Source organism: Bubalus bubalis, chromosome 2, assembly GCF_019923935.1.
Source record: "Bubalus bubalis isolate 160015118507 breed Murrah chromosome 2, NDDB_SH_1, whole genome shotgun sequence".
In the NCBI taxonomy this organism is placed as follows: Eukaryota; Metazoa; Chordata; class Mammalia; order Artiodactyla; family Bovidae; genus Bubalus; species Bubalus bubalis.
In genome coordinates, this window is record NC_059158.1 from 177,929,777 (window position 1) to 177,941,957 (window position 12,181).

The 12,181-nt window shown below is 39.9% G+C and overlaps 1 protein-coding gene, 1 long non-coding RNA gene and 1 other non-coding gene across 5 annotated transcripts in view; 1 reads left to right on the plus strand and 2 right to left on the minus strand.

The window, feature by feature from the left end:
• Positions 1-12,181, plus strand: part of WASF2 (WASP family member 2) — a 74,911-nt gene that overhangs the window by 40,801 nt on the left and 21,929 nt on the right. The window lies entirely within an intron of this gene.
• Positions 532-10,469, minus strand: LOC123332218. The gene is made up of 3 exons (XR_006549013.1): positions 10,353-10,469; positions 2,038-2,208; positions 532-589 (listed from the first exon to the last, which is right to left on the minus strand). It is a non-coding gene; the product is annotated as an uncharacterized LOC123332218 (long non-coding RNA).
• On the minus strand, positions 3,996-4,102 carry LOC112583167. Its single transcript, XR_003107510.1, has one exon. It is a non-coding gene; the product is annotated as a U6 spliceosomal RNA (small nuclear RNA).

The window sequence follows — 12,181 nt, forward strand, 5'->3', positions numbered from 1 at the left end:
GCAGAGATCCAGTAGAGAGTATACAGTAGAGATCACTGAAGGGCCACGTCTGTATGGGGGCTAAAGAGCCAAGAGAGTAAAAGCTGCTCAAGATCCACCCTAACAAAGCTTAAAAAGAAACCTCAGGTGTACCAAATTGAACCAGAAGTCACTTAACTGCCAACCAGAACAAAGCCTCACACTTTTGAAACCAAGACAACAATGTTAGGTACTCAACATCATAAAATCACAACGTCCAACGTCTGGTCAAAAGTTACCAGGAAAATGTGGCCTATAATTAGGGGAAAAATCAGTTCGTAGAAACACTCAAAAATGATAGAGGTGATAGAATTACCAAAGATATTAAAACAGCTGTTATAATTATGTTCAAATATACAGAGGAAAGGGCTTCCCAGGTAGCACTTGTGGTAAACCCGCCCTGCCCGTGCAGGAGACTTGAGACGCCGGTTTGATACATAGGTGGGGACGATCCCCTGGAGAAGGAAATGGCACCCCACTCTAGTATTCTTGCCTGGAGAATTCCATGGACAGAGGAGCCTGGCAGGCTACAGTCCATTGGGTTGCGAAGAGTTGGACACGACTGAAGCGACTTAGCACATGTAAAAGAAGATATGAACATATTAATTAGGAGGTAAACATTTTAGCCTTGCAAATAAATAGTGGAATTTGGTTTCAGTCTCTCATTTTTTATTATCTTTCTTCTCATGCTGTTGATGATTTGGTAAAATTTGAATATTATCTTGTAAGTCTAAGTTACCAAATCATATCATTTTCTTTTTTCTTTTTTTTTCATATCATTTTAGAATTGGAAAGAACTTTTAAAGATCATCTTGTTCACCCTCTCATATTATAGAAAAAGAAGTATTATGTTTCATTAATTCTGAGATGTATATTTTCCCCATATTTAACATCTCTGGAATAATCATGCATCTTAAATTTCATGAAATACCGTAAAAACCCATTAGAGTTGTGACTTTTCCATAAATACTTACAGTAGAATTCAAGTCTGCTACTTATATTACCCTGACCTAGAAAACTTCCCTTCTTTATTCTTTAAATCCAAATCCTGCCCAGTTCCAGTCTTTATTCCAGGAATTCTGCTCAGTTGAAAGTGATCTTTTCATCCTTTCTTTTGTCATAATTGACTACATCATTCATTTGATAACTTCTGTTTACTATGTTGTTACTTACCTGTGTTTTATCTGTCTCCTCAAATTATAAGCTCTTGGTCATGGGAAGAATTTTATATTTGTATCATCTAGTGTCTATGGCACCCCACTCCAGTACTCTTGCCTGGAAAATCCCATGGACGGAGGAGCCTGGTAGGCTGCAGTCCATGGGGTCGCTAAGAGTCGGACACGACTGAGCGACACTTTTCACTTTCATGCATTGGAGAAGGAAATGGCAACCCACTCCAGTGTTCTTGCCTGGAGAATCCCAGGGACGGGGGAGCCTGGAGGGCTGCCGTCTCTGGGGTCGCACAGAGTCGGACACGACTGAAGCGACTTAGCAGCAGCAGCAGCAGTGTCTACTTGATAAATATTCATTGATTGATAAGGGTGCTATAATAAGTTAGCAATTAATGCAACCCAAAACTTAAAGAGTTGTTTACTGGTTAAGAGAACCACATATTTAACTGTATGCCAGAACTAAGCGCTAGATAGATGTAGAATTAGAATTTCTGTTACTACTGCTGCTGCAGGGACTACTATTAATACTACAGTCATTGCTACTATTATTGTAATTATTCTGTGCCAGGTACTATGTTAAATATTTGATACGTGCACTATTTCATTTTTCTGCACAACAACCTTAAACTAAGGATCATTTTACTGATTTTAACAGGTTAGGAAACAGACAGGGCGAGTACTGCTTGCCAAGGTCCCAGAACTGAAGTTTGTCAGTAGTGGGGTGAAATCCATACCTCCTTCTCTAATGTCCATACTCGTGCTGCTCTACATCACTGCTTATTAGGTCTTTTGAGGGCTTTGGTAACCTTGTAAACTGAGGATAGAAAGAAAAGAAATGGACACTTACTTTTCCTGCTGTTCAGGGACTTTTCCTTATAAATCCCATGTTTTGAGTGGTGGATAGACCTTGTGAGAGGAAGATGTACAGCTGCCCTTTGCTGCTCTTAGTTGCTGGCAGCTTGGCCATTAGTGACAGATGAGTGTGTGACACTTTTTCAGCAATGAATTCTTGTTACAGCTGGCAGAACAGAATAGTTGATATGAAATTTCATGGCAGTTTGCTTCATAATTCCACTCCCCGGTGTACAGATGCAGTTGAGATTGCTAGGTCTCTCTCCTCGCTTAAGTTGGTGTATTAGCAGTCACATCCAGGACTACTGCTCTGGCTACTCGGTGACCACAGTGTGTGTGTGTATCACCTTGAGCTGTCAGCAAAACATTTTGCTGCATTTCCTTTTTTGTTGTTACTATGTAACCTTTCTTCCCCCTGGCCTTTCTCATTTGTATAGAACTGGCTTCTTTTTTGGCCTTTTCATCCCAGAGAGGGAGTAGTTACTACAGAGGAGGGATGCTTGAAATATGAAGAGAAGCATCATAGAGATTAAATGCATGGCTAGAGAGCCAGTAGGATGAAATGAGACCTACTCAGTGCCTAATGTATGGTTCCATCCTGATTATCTCCTTCCTCATTTTCAAACTTGCTTCAGTATCTCATCCACCAGTGGGTGCTCCAATGTCTCATCTGTAGGGAGCTTAACGAAGTGCAGTAGAGAACCAGGAAAGAAGGGTTACAGCCTAGCTCCATTTTCTCTATCCCTGGGTGAGATAGTAAACTGGGAACTAGACATTCTCCGATAAAAAACAACTTTGTGTTCCCATATGTAGCACATGTCCAGGTTAGGCTTCCTCCCAGGTTTTCAAGCCCAGGTACTTGGAGAGGAATGCCTTTTGTATCTATCCTCATCTCAGTTTTTTGGCCACCACCAACCGGAGCTCACTCATTTCTGTCATTGTCTGTAAATAAAGAAAACTTTTTAAAAAAGAGAATACTTTTATTAGGGCTTGTGTGAGTTATTGACACATTTCTAATAATCTTGTGCAGTGATTTGTTGAGGTTTTGGGTTTTTTTAATCTATTTTTTTGTTGAAGGATAATTGCTTTACAGAATTTTGTTGTTTTCTGTCAAACCTCAACATGAGTCAGCCATGAAAGAAAGTGAAAGTGAAGTTGCTCAGTCATGTCCGAGTCTTTGTGACCCCATGGATTGTAGCCTACCAGGCCCCTCCATCCATGGGATTTTCCATGCAAGAATACTGGATCTCCAGGGGATCTTCCCAGCCCAGGGGTCGAACCCGGATCTCCTGCATTGTAGGTAGACGCGTTACCATCTGAGCCACCAAGGAAGTCCATATCAGCCATAGGTATACATATATCCCCTCCCTTTTGAACCTCCCCCCATCTCCCTCCCCATTCCACCCCTCTAGGTTGATACAGAGTCCCTGTTTGAGATCCCTGAGCCATACAGCAAATTCCCACTGGCTATCTATTTTACATATGGCAATGTAAGTTTCCATGTTACTCTTTTCATACACCTCACCCTCTCCTCCCCTCTCCCCATGTCCATAAGTCTATTATCTGTTTCTTCATTGCTGCCATGTAAATAAGTTCTTCAGTACCATTCTTCTAGATTCCGTATATATGTGTTAGAATATGACATTTATCTTTCTCTTCCTGACTCTTTCTGACTGACTTCACTTTGTATAATAGGTTCTAGGTTCATCCACCTCGTCAGAACTGACTCAGATACATTCCTTTTTATGGCTGAGTAACATTCCATTGTGTATATGTGCCACAACTTCTTTATCCGTTCATCTGTAGATGGGCATCCAGGTTGCTTCTATGTTCTAACTATTGTAAATAGTGCTGCAGTGAACAATGGGATGCATGTGTCTCTTTCATTTTTGGTTTCCTCAGGGTATATACTTAGGAGTCGGGTTGCTGGGTCATATGGTAGTTTTATTCCTAAAAAATATGGAGCGCGTCATGAATTTGCGTGTCATCCTTGCACAGGGGCCATGCTAATCTTCTCTGTATCATTCCAATTTTAGTATATGTGCTGCTGGAGCGAGCATGAGGTTTTGTTTTGTGAGGTTTTTTTGTCCCAGAGCAGTTGAGTTGTTTCTCATGTTAAACTCCTGTGTGAATTTAATGCTCATTTGATGACGATAGCTGAAAGAAATCTGGTACTTGAGTACCCACGAATGATAGGAATAAGGTTTCCTCACTTATTCATAGTGGTGTCAGTGGTAAAGAACCCGCCTGCCAATGCAGGATACAGAGAGATGTGGGTTCAATCCCTGGGTCGGAAAGATCCCCTGGAGAAGGGCATGGCAACCCACTCCATTGTTCTTGCCTGGAGAATTCCGTGGACAGAGGAGCCTAGTGGGCTACAGTCCATGGGGTCACAGAGTCAAACATGACTGAAGCAACTTAGCATGCATGCAGTCAGAGTAAAAGTAAGCCCCCATTTATTTTTTCCAGTTTTATTGAGATATAATTGACATACAGCACTGTATATGTTTAAGGTATGCAGTGTAATGATTTTACTTACATCCATCATTTCATATAGATAACAGAACTAAAGAAATAGAAAAAAAATTTGTGTGTTTGTTAAAAACTCTTAGGATTTACACTTAACAATTTTTGTATATAACATACATCAGTGTTAATTATATTTATCATGTTGTACATTATATCCCTATCACTTATCTATCTTATAATGAAGGTTATACCTTTTGACTGCCTTCATCCAATTCCCCTCCCTCTGCCTCTGATAGCTATAAAATTGATCTCTTCTTCTATGAGTTTATTTTTGAAGTATAATTGACCTGCAACTCTGTGTTAGTTCCTATTATACAGTATATGATTTGGTGTTTTGAAACATTTCAAACTGATGACCAGGATAAGTCTGGTTAAGATATGTTACAATACAAATACATATCATAGTTACTGACTGTATTTCCCATACTGTACATTTCATATCCCTGACTTGTTTATTTTGAAACTGGAAGTTTATACATCTTAATCTCCTTCACCTATTTCTTTCTTTCCCCCTGTCCTCTGGCAACCACCTGTTTTGTTCTCTGTATCATAATTCTGTTTCTGTTTTTTTTTTTTTTTTTTATGGCGCTGCCATACAGTTTGCAGCTTAAGGGATCTCAGTTCCTCAACTAGCAGTTGAATCCCAGTTTTCCCAGGTGGCCCAGTGGTGAAGAATCCACCTGCCAGTGCAGAAGACTCTAAAGACTTGAGTTCTATTGCTGGGTTGGGAAGATCCCCTGGAGTAGGAAATGGCAACCCCCTCCAGCGTTCTTGCCTGGAAAATTCCATGGACAGAGGAGTCTGGCGGATTCCAGTCAGTGGGATTGCAAACAGACGTGACTGAGTGAGCACACACGCACACACATGCACGGCAGCTCTGGAAGCACCAGATCCTAACCGCTAGGCCACCAGGGAACCCATTTCTGTTATGTTTGTTCATTTCTTTTTTAGATTCCATATATAAGTGAAATCATACAGTATTTGTCTTTCTCTGTCTGACATTGCACTTAGCATAATACCCTCTAGGTCCATCCATGTTGTTGCAGATGGCAAGATTTCATTCTTTTTGGTGGGGGGGAGTAATTTTATTGTAGTTGATTTACAGTGTTGTTTTAGTTTCTGCTATACAGCACAGTGAATCAGTTACACATATATATATCCACTCTATTTTTTTATTTTAATTTTTAAAAATGTTTGTTTATTTGGCTGCATTGGGTCTTAGTTGAGGTACATGGTGTGTTTGATCTGTAGTTGCGACATGCGAGATCTTGTGGTTGCGATATGCGAACCCTTAGTTGCACCACGTGGGATCTAGGTCCCTGACCAGGGATTGATCGGGTGCCTACTGCATTGGGAGCCTGAGTCTTAGCCACTGGACTACCAGGGAGGTCCCTATCTACTCTTTTTTAAATTCTGTTCCCGTATAGACTATTACAAAGTATTGAGTAGAGTTCCCTGTGCTATACAGTAGGTTCTTATTAGTTTCCTATGTGATATATAGTAGTGTGTATATATCAGTCCCAAAGGTTTTCATTCCTTTTTTATGGATGAGTAATATTCCAGTGTGTATATGTGTATGTGTATATACCGTGTCTTCTTTATCTAGTCATCTATTGATTGGCACTTGGGTTGCTTCCATGTCTTGGCTATTGTAAATAATGCTGCAGTGAACATAGAGGTGCAGGTATCTTTTCAAGTTAGTGTTTTTGTTTTCTTTGGGTAAATATCCAGGAGTGTAATTGCTGGATCGAAAGTAAGACCTTTTAGATGGATAGTTTGGAGTATTTCAGACCATTCCATTTTGATGAATTAAGTTTTGCTAGAAATTGGAATTAAGACTGGGAGAGTAAAATGAACTTTGTGTCTGTTTTAGAGTTATCAGTGATAACCATGCAGACCCTGTGTAATTTAAATGGATTCATAACTAGGAACTTAGGCAAAGATGCAGATACAGGAAATATTTTATGTGAATAAATCTCTTTGGAGCTGGGAATATTTTGTAAACAAAATCTCAGTTTCATATAGCACCTCTCAAGCATTTTTTTTAGTGCAGCTCACAGCTGAACTGGAAAGATGAATTGAAAGTTTTTCTCCAATTGCTAGTCATCGTTAGACTAAGAACTAGAACCCGACTCACAGTTTTAAGTGGTTTCCAATGCACAATTTTAAGTGTATTTTCTTTTGGACAACCAGATGGATCTTACTTAAAAAAAGAGCTTAATTCTGGCCATTTGAAAAGTAGTTTTTTATTTCTCCTTTGCAAATAAGTTCATATTTGCCATTTTTCTAGATTCTGCATGTATGTGTTAATATATGATATTTGATTTTCTCTTTCTGACTTCACTCTGTATGTCGGTCTCTAGGTCCATCCACATCTCTGCCAATGGCACAATTTCATTCCTTTTTATGGCTGAGTAATAATAGTCCATTGTATATATTTACAGCATCTTCTTTCCCTATTCCTCTGTTGATGGACATTTAGGTGGCTTCCATGTGCTAGCTATTGTAAATAGTGCTGCAGTGGACATTGGGGGTGCTTGTATCTTCTTGAATTATGGTTTTCTCCAGGTATTGCACAGATGCAGAGAACAAACATATGGCTACCAAGGGGGAAGTGGGATTGGGGATGGATTGGGATAGGCATATATACACTACTATGTATAAAATAGATAAACTAATGAGAACCAACTGTTAGCACAGGGAATTCTACTCAGTGCTCTGTGGTGACCTAAGGAAATCCAGGGAAGAGGGGATATATGTATATGTGTAACTGATTTACTTTGCGGTACAGCAGAAGCTAACACAACATTGTAAAGCTATACAGCAGTAATCAAAACAAAACAAACAAACCCCAAAACAAAAACCAACAAAAAAAGGCAGTTTTCTATGGAATAGTTGATACTAGAAAAAACCAGTTTTGCAGGTCGAAGTTAGCCCCCGATTTTAGCTTTAAGAACAAAGCTATGAATAGAGCCTGAAGAGTAATAGAAGAAAAAAGGTGGTATTGCCCCTAAAAGATAATAGAAAGTTATGAAATTGCCAGATGTGAGTGGTCCTTGATAGATGTGCAGTATGTTCAAGGAGTAAGATACTGTAGTTTAGAAGTTCTGTTCCCCTGGACTCCTTTCCCAAAACCAAATTAGGACAAGAAGGAACTTTACATTTATTGAAGGTAGGTCCATAGCTGGTGTCATTCATTTATGAAATTGGTAATTTCTCCTGGTTTTAGATCACAAGTAAGCTTTTATTCTTGGTTCTCCCAGTCAGATACTTTCTTTGTCCACTCGTGGAGTTCCATTTATCTTGCTAGCTTTTTTGAACATTAGTGACCTAAACTGGTTTGTCAGTAATTTCTTGTGTTTGGAGAGAGTCTGGTTATATGTGTAGCTTCAGCCCCACCCTGTATTTCAACAGGAAGTGGGTAGGTGCCTAAGTCTGTAAAGAGACAATTCTCCTTGTAATTGTTGCATGATAGTGAGGAACTGCTATATGCAACAGTAAATTTGTACTTCTTTAAATATTTTGATGGACCAACTTAGATTACAGTAAACCTGAGTGTTGTGTTTTATTTTGAAATTAAGTGATTGTTTGACTTTTCTGTTGAGATTCTTGAACCACTGTGGAATGCATATTCTTTATCATAAAGAAATTTATCTCCTGAAAGAGGAAACTAGTACAAAGCAGGGCGCTTCTCATATGCCCCTATCCAAAGTGCTGTTAGCTATAGAACAGTGGGAAATGCTGAAGTGAAAAGCAGAAGTACTAATTGCCACACATACAATATCCCCACATGTTCTCATCCCATGCTACTGCTGATCAGCATTTTGAGGGTATGTTTCAAAGAGGAACTGCCTTGAGAAGCATTTCTGTTGTTATAGTTATTGCTGTAGCTCAGATATACTTGCTTTGGGATGTGACCATAGAAATCTGCAGGTGTTATCAGTGACCATGGCTCTAAATGAAACATTGCTTATTTATTTATAATAAACAGCTAGTAATACATGTCATTGCCAGAATGAGCAGTCATCTGTTTTTTGTCCTGCTGTTAATAGGAATTCAAAGTGTAGGGTACAGATGAGTGCATCTTCCCCCTCACATGCAGTCTTCCTTTATTACCTTCTTCCAACTTCCAAATCCATCCCTCTCACCTACTTCACCCCACTCCTGCTGCAGGCTGTCGGGAGCAGAGTTGAGAGTTCAGAGTGTAGGGTACATGTCAGAGTCTCCTTTTGCCTTAAGACTGGCCAAATGTGATATATAAATATCCCATGATAACTTCAAATACACAAACTTGTCGAGTCTTACTGTTGTGAAGAGACCTCAGAGAACACATCCAGTTTCCAATTCAAAGCATGAATCCCATCATGGTACTGGCAGTCCAAACTGGTCAGTGTACTCCAAGCCATGGCTCGGAGGGGATGGTTTTGATTTATTCTGACTCATTCTCAAGTCCCTTAAGCTGAAAATAGCTGGGGGTGAAGATGGGGGTTGCTGCTGAGTCTGACTGATGTTTGTCACTGGTCCAGACATTTTTACATTTTTGGGTAGCCAACCCCCAGATTGGCTTGGGAGGCTCCCAGAGTGTAATAAACTTTACCCCAGGGCACTGTCTGGAATGTCCTTTTTACCATTCTAGATCTATAGAAGAGTTTGATTCATGGACATGATCCATCTATCTTTACAGTACCTAGACCTCTCCTGGCCTTATGTTCAAAATGCAAGTGACTGTTGGCCAAGCAGAGGTTATGGCAGTTCAGTCAGTCAGTTGTGTCCGACTCTTTGTGACCCCATGGCCTGCAGCACGCCAGGCCTCCCTGTCCATCACCAACTCCCGAAGTTTCCTCAAACTCATGTCTATTGAGTCAGTGATGCCATCCAACCATCTCATCCTCTGTTGTCCCCTTCTCCTCCAGCCTCAATCTTTCCCAGTGTCAGGGTCTTTTCAAATGAGTCAGTTCTTCACATCAGGTGGCCAAAGTCCAGCAAATCCAAGAATTTTAGAAATTCTTAAAGATCTTGGCTTAGTCCTTTTATTTTGCAAATGAAGAAACTGAAGCCCAGAGTGAGAATATGTCAGCTTTGATTTAGAGGGCATTGTATAAATCATCCAGTCTGACCTCTCCATATCATTTTCTTACAGTCTAGGAATCTCTCCCCCAGCATGCCTAATAGCTGATATCCAGGGGATGATACTGGGGAACTTATCACCTCTGAAGAGAACCCATTCTAATACAGGACAGCTCTAATTAAAAGGAACTAACTTAATTGAAATCTACATTCCTATAACTTTTATCTTCTCAGTGGTTCTAATTTAATTCCTCTCCTATGTAACATCCCTGAAGGTAAGACCTTCTCAAACCCCCAAATTAGCAAATATCACTATAGTGTATAATTTTTCTAATCAAAGTAAAGTATAACTGAAAAAGAACTTTTACTGATTCTATAAAGACAGGACATTCCACTTTTCATGTGTCCAAAACTTCTTTTTCTAGCTAAGAATGACTACTTTCTTGGTTTTCTTCACTGTCCCTTCATTACTGGCACTAGCATTTAGTTCTTTTCATAGTACTTTTATTTTTAAAAATTTTTTATAAATGGCAAGATCTCAGTTTCCTGATCAGGGATTGCAACCAGGCCACAGCAGTGACAGCACCAAATCCTAACCACTAGGCAACCAGGGAGCTCTCATGATATGTTTAATAAAGAAGCATACATTTTATCACTCTGTACAGAACAATCAGGGGAGAGCTACAGATAGGATAGCTAAAGGATTGGACTCACCCTCACAACCTGTCTGTGGTTTCTCAGTTCTTATTTGCTGGCTGTGGTGGGCCTCTCCATTCTATTGTCTCCTTCTCATCCTGGGAAGAGTTTCCCAACTGGTCTTCTTACCTTCAGTTTTCTGTCCCAATACAGCTTCCTACTTCTGTTAGAATGATTTGTCTAAAAATGCAGATTTGACCATGTCACTTCCTTAATTTAGTGGTTTCTCAACACCCAGTGCTCCACTAATTTTCCACTAAATGACGACTGATGATCGAGGATTTTTTCTCAACTGGATTCCCATGAGAGCATTAAGCCCTAATGCCATTAGGCATCCGTTGTATATAATGCCTTAGCTTCTCTCCAGTGCATCTGGAATGGTGCTAGTTGTTTACACTCTTGATGAGAATGGAGAAAACAGTCACTCTAATCCTTTTCTCTGTTCTGTGGTTCACATGAGGAACCCATTGTAAAAGAGTAGAGGAGAGAGAATTTATGTTCTTCAAGAGGTCCAGCAGCATGGCTGGGAGCAGTCCCCAGAAAAAAGAACTCACAAATTTCATTCACGTCTAGGATTTCATCTTTAAATTTATGTGAACACTGCGTTCTACTACATAATATGTCCATTGTTAAAAGTGTTTCAAAATATTTGTCAATGAATAAAATTGACTTTACAGGAGGATTTGCCTCGGGTCTATTGAACTAAAAATAGCTACCTTTTTTTCTTAGCCCTGTAGTGGACATTTTATATATGTTACATTATTTAATGTCTCTAGGAAAATTGCCCAAGATCACACAGCTAGTAAGGTGTCAAGACTCAGGGCACTAACCCAAGTATGTCTCAACTCCACAACTTAAAGCTGAGTTGAGTCAAGAGCCTTGGAAGTCTTTGCCTCATTTCCAAGTTTATCTTCACTGGAATGTAGGATTTCTTTCTTAGTCAAGTTAGTATTTTGGTTCAGATTGTGCATAATTCCATACTTCTTTTGAAGAAAAGTGAGCAGTGATGTGGGTAATTCCATTTAATAAGGACTCTTGTCTTTCTTTGGTGACTCTGAAACATGTAAAACGACTTTTTTTAGTAGCAGATTCACTTTTTTAATTCTTTTGTCTTGATGGATATTGAATACTGTAATTTTTTGATTACTCTAGCTTGATGTGGGAGCTGGGTTTTTTTGGCAAGACGCAGCTAGCTATCTTGGTATTGAAAACTTCCCCCCCCCCCACCCCCCCACCTCCAGATGACACAGGGTTGACTCCATTTGTGTTTTCTTACCCAAGGAACTTGGGAAAACATAAATGCTAAAGCACCAAGGTGTTAAGAGTGGCTTCCCCAGCTTCATCCCCGTCTGACATTTACCTAGCTATTTGGAATCCAGTTTCCATTAGATGTCCAAAGAGAATGTCTGGAATGCCCTGTCAGTAGCCATTCGACACAGGATTTCAAGGGGATCTGGCTCCTGTAGCTCCTCTAAGATGCTGGAGCAAGTTCTGAAATGATTGCTAAGGGAGGGAGCCATAGTGGCTATTTTCAGTCATCTTTGGCTGTACCCTGAATTTCTGGTTCTTCTGGCAAGCTTGAAATTTTGGGAATCTGAGGGCATCCAGAGGATGCAGAGCCCTGTGAGCTTCTTTTATTTGTAACCCCTTGTCTCCTTTTCTGTTCTAAACTCTTTTTCAGTTTGAGTTAGTTACTGAAGCTTGCATGTTAGTACCCAGTACCCTTTACATTATGTAAAAGAGGAGAATCGTTAGACTGGAAGGGAAAGTCCAGAGTTTGGATTAGAAAATCTGTTGAATCAAAGGGGAACTTAGCTGAGGAACAGAATGAAAATTATTTCCTTAGA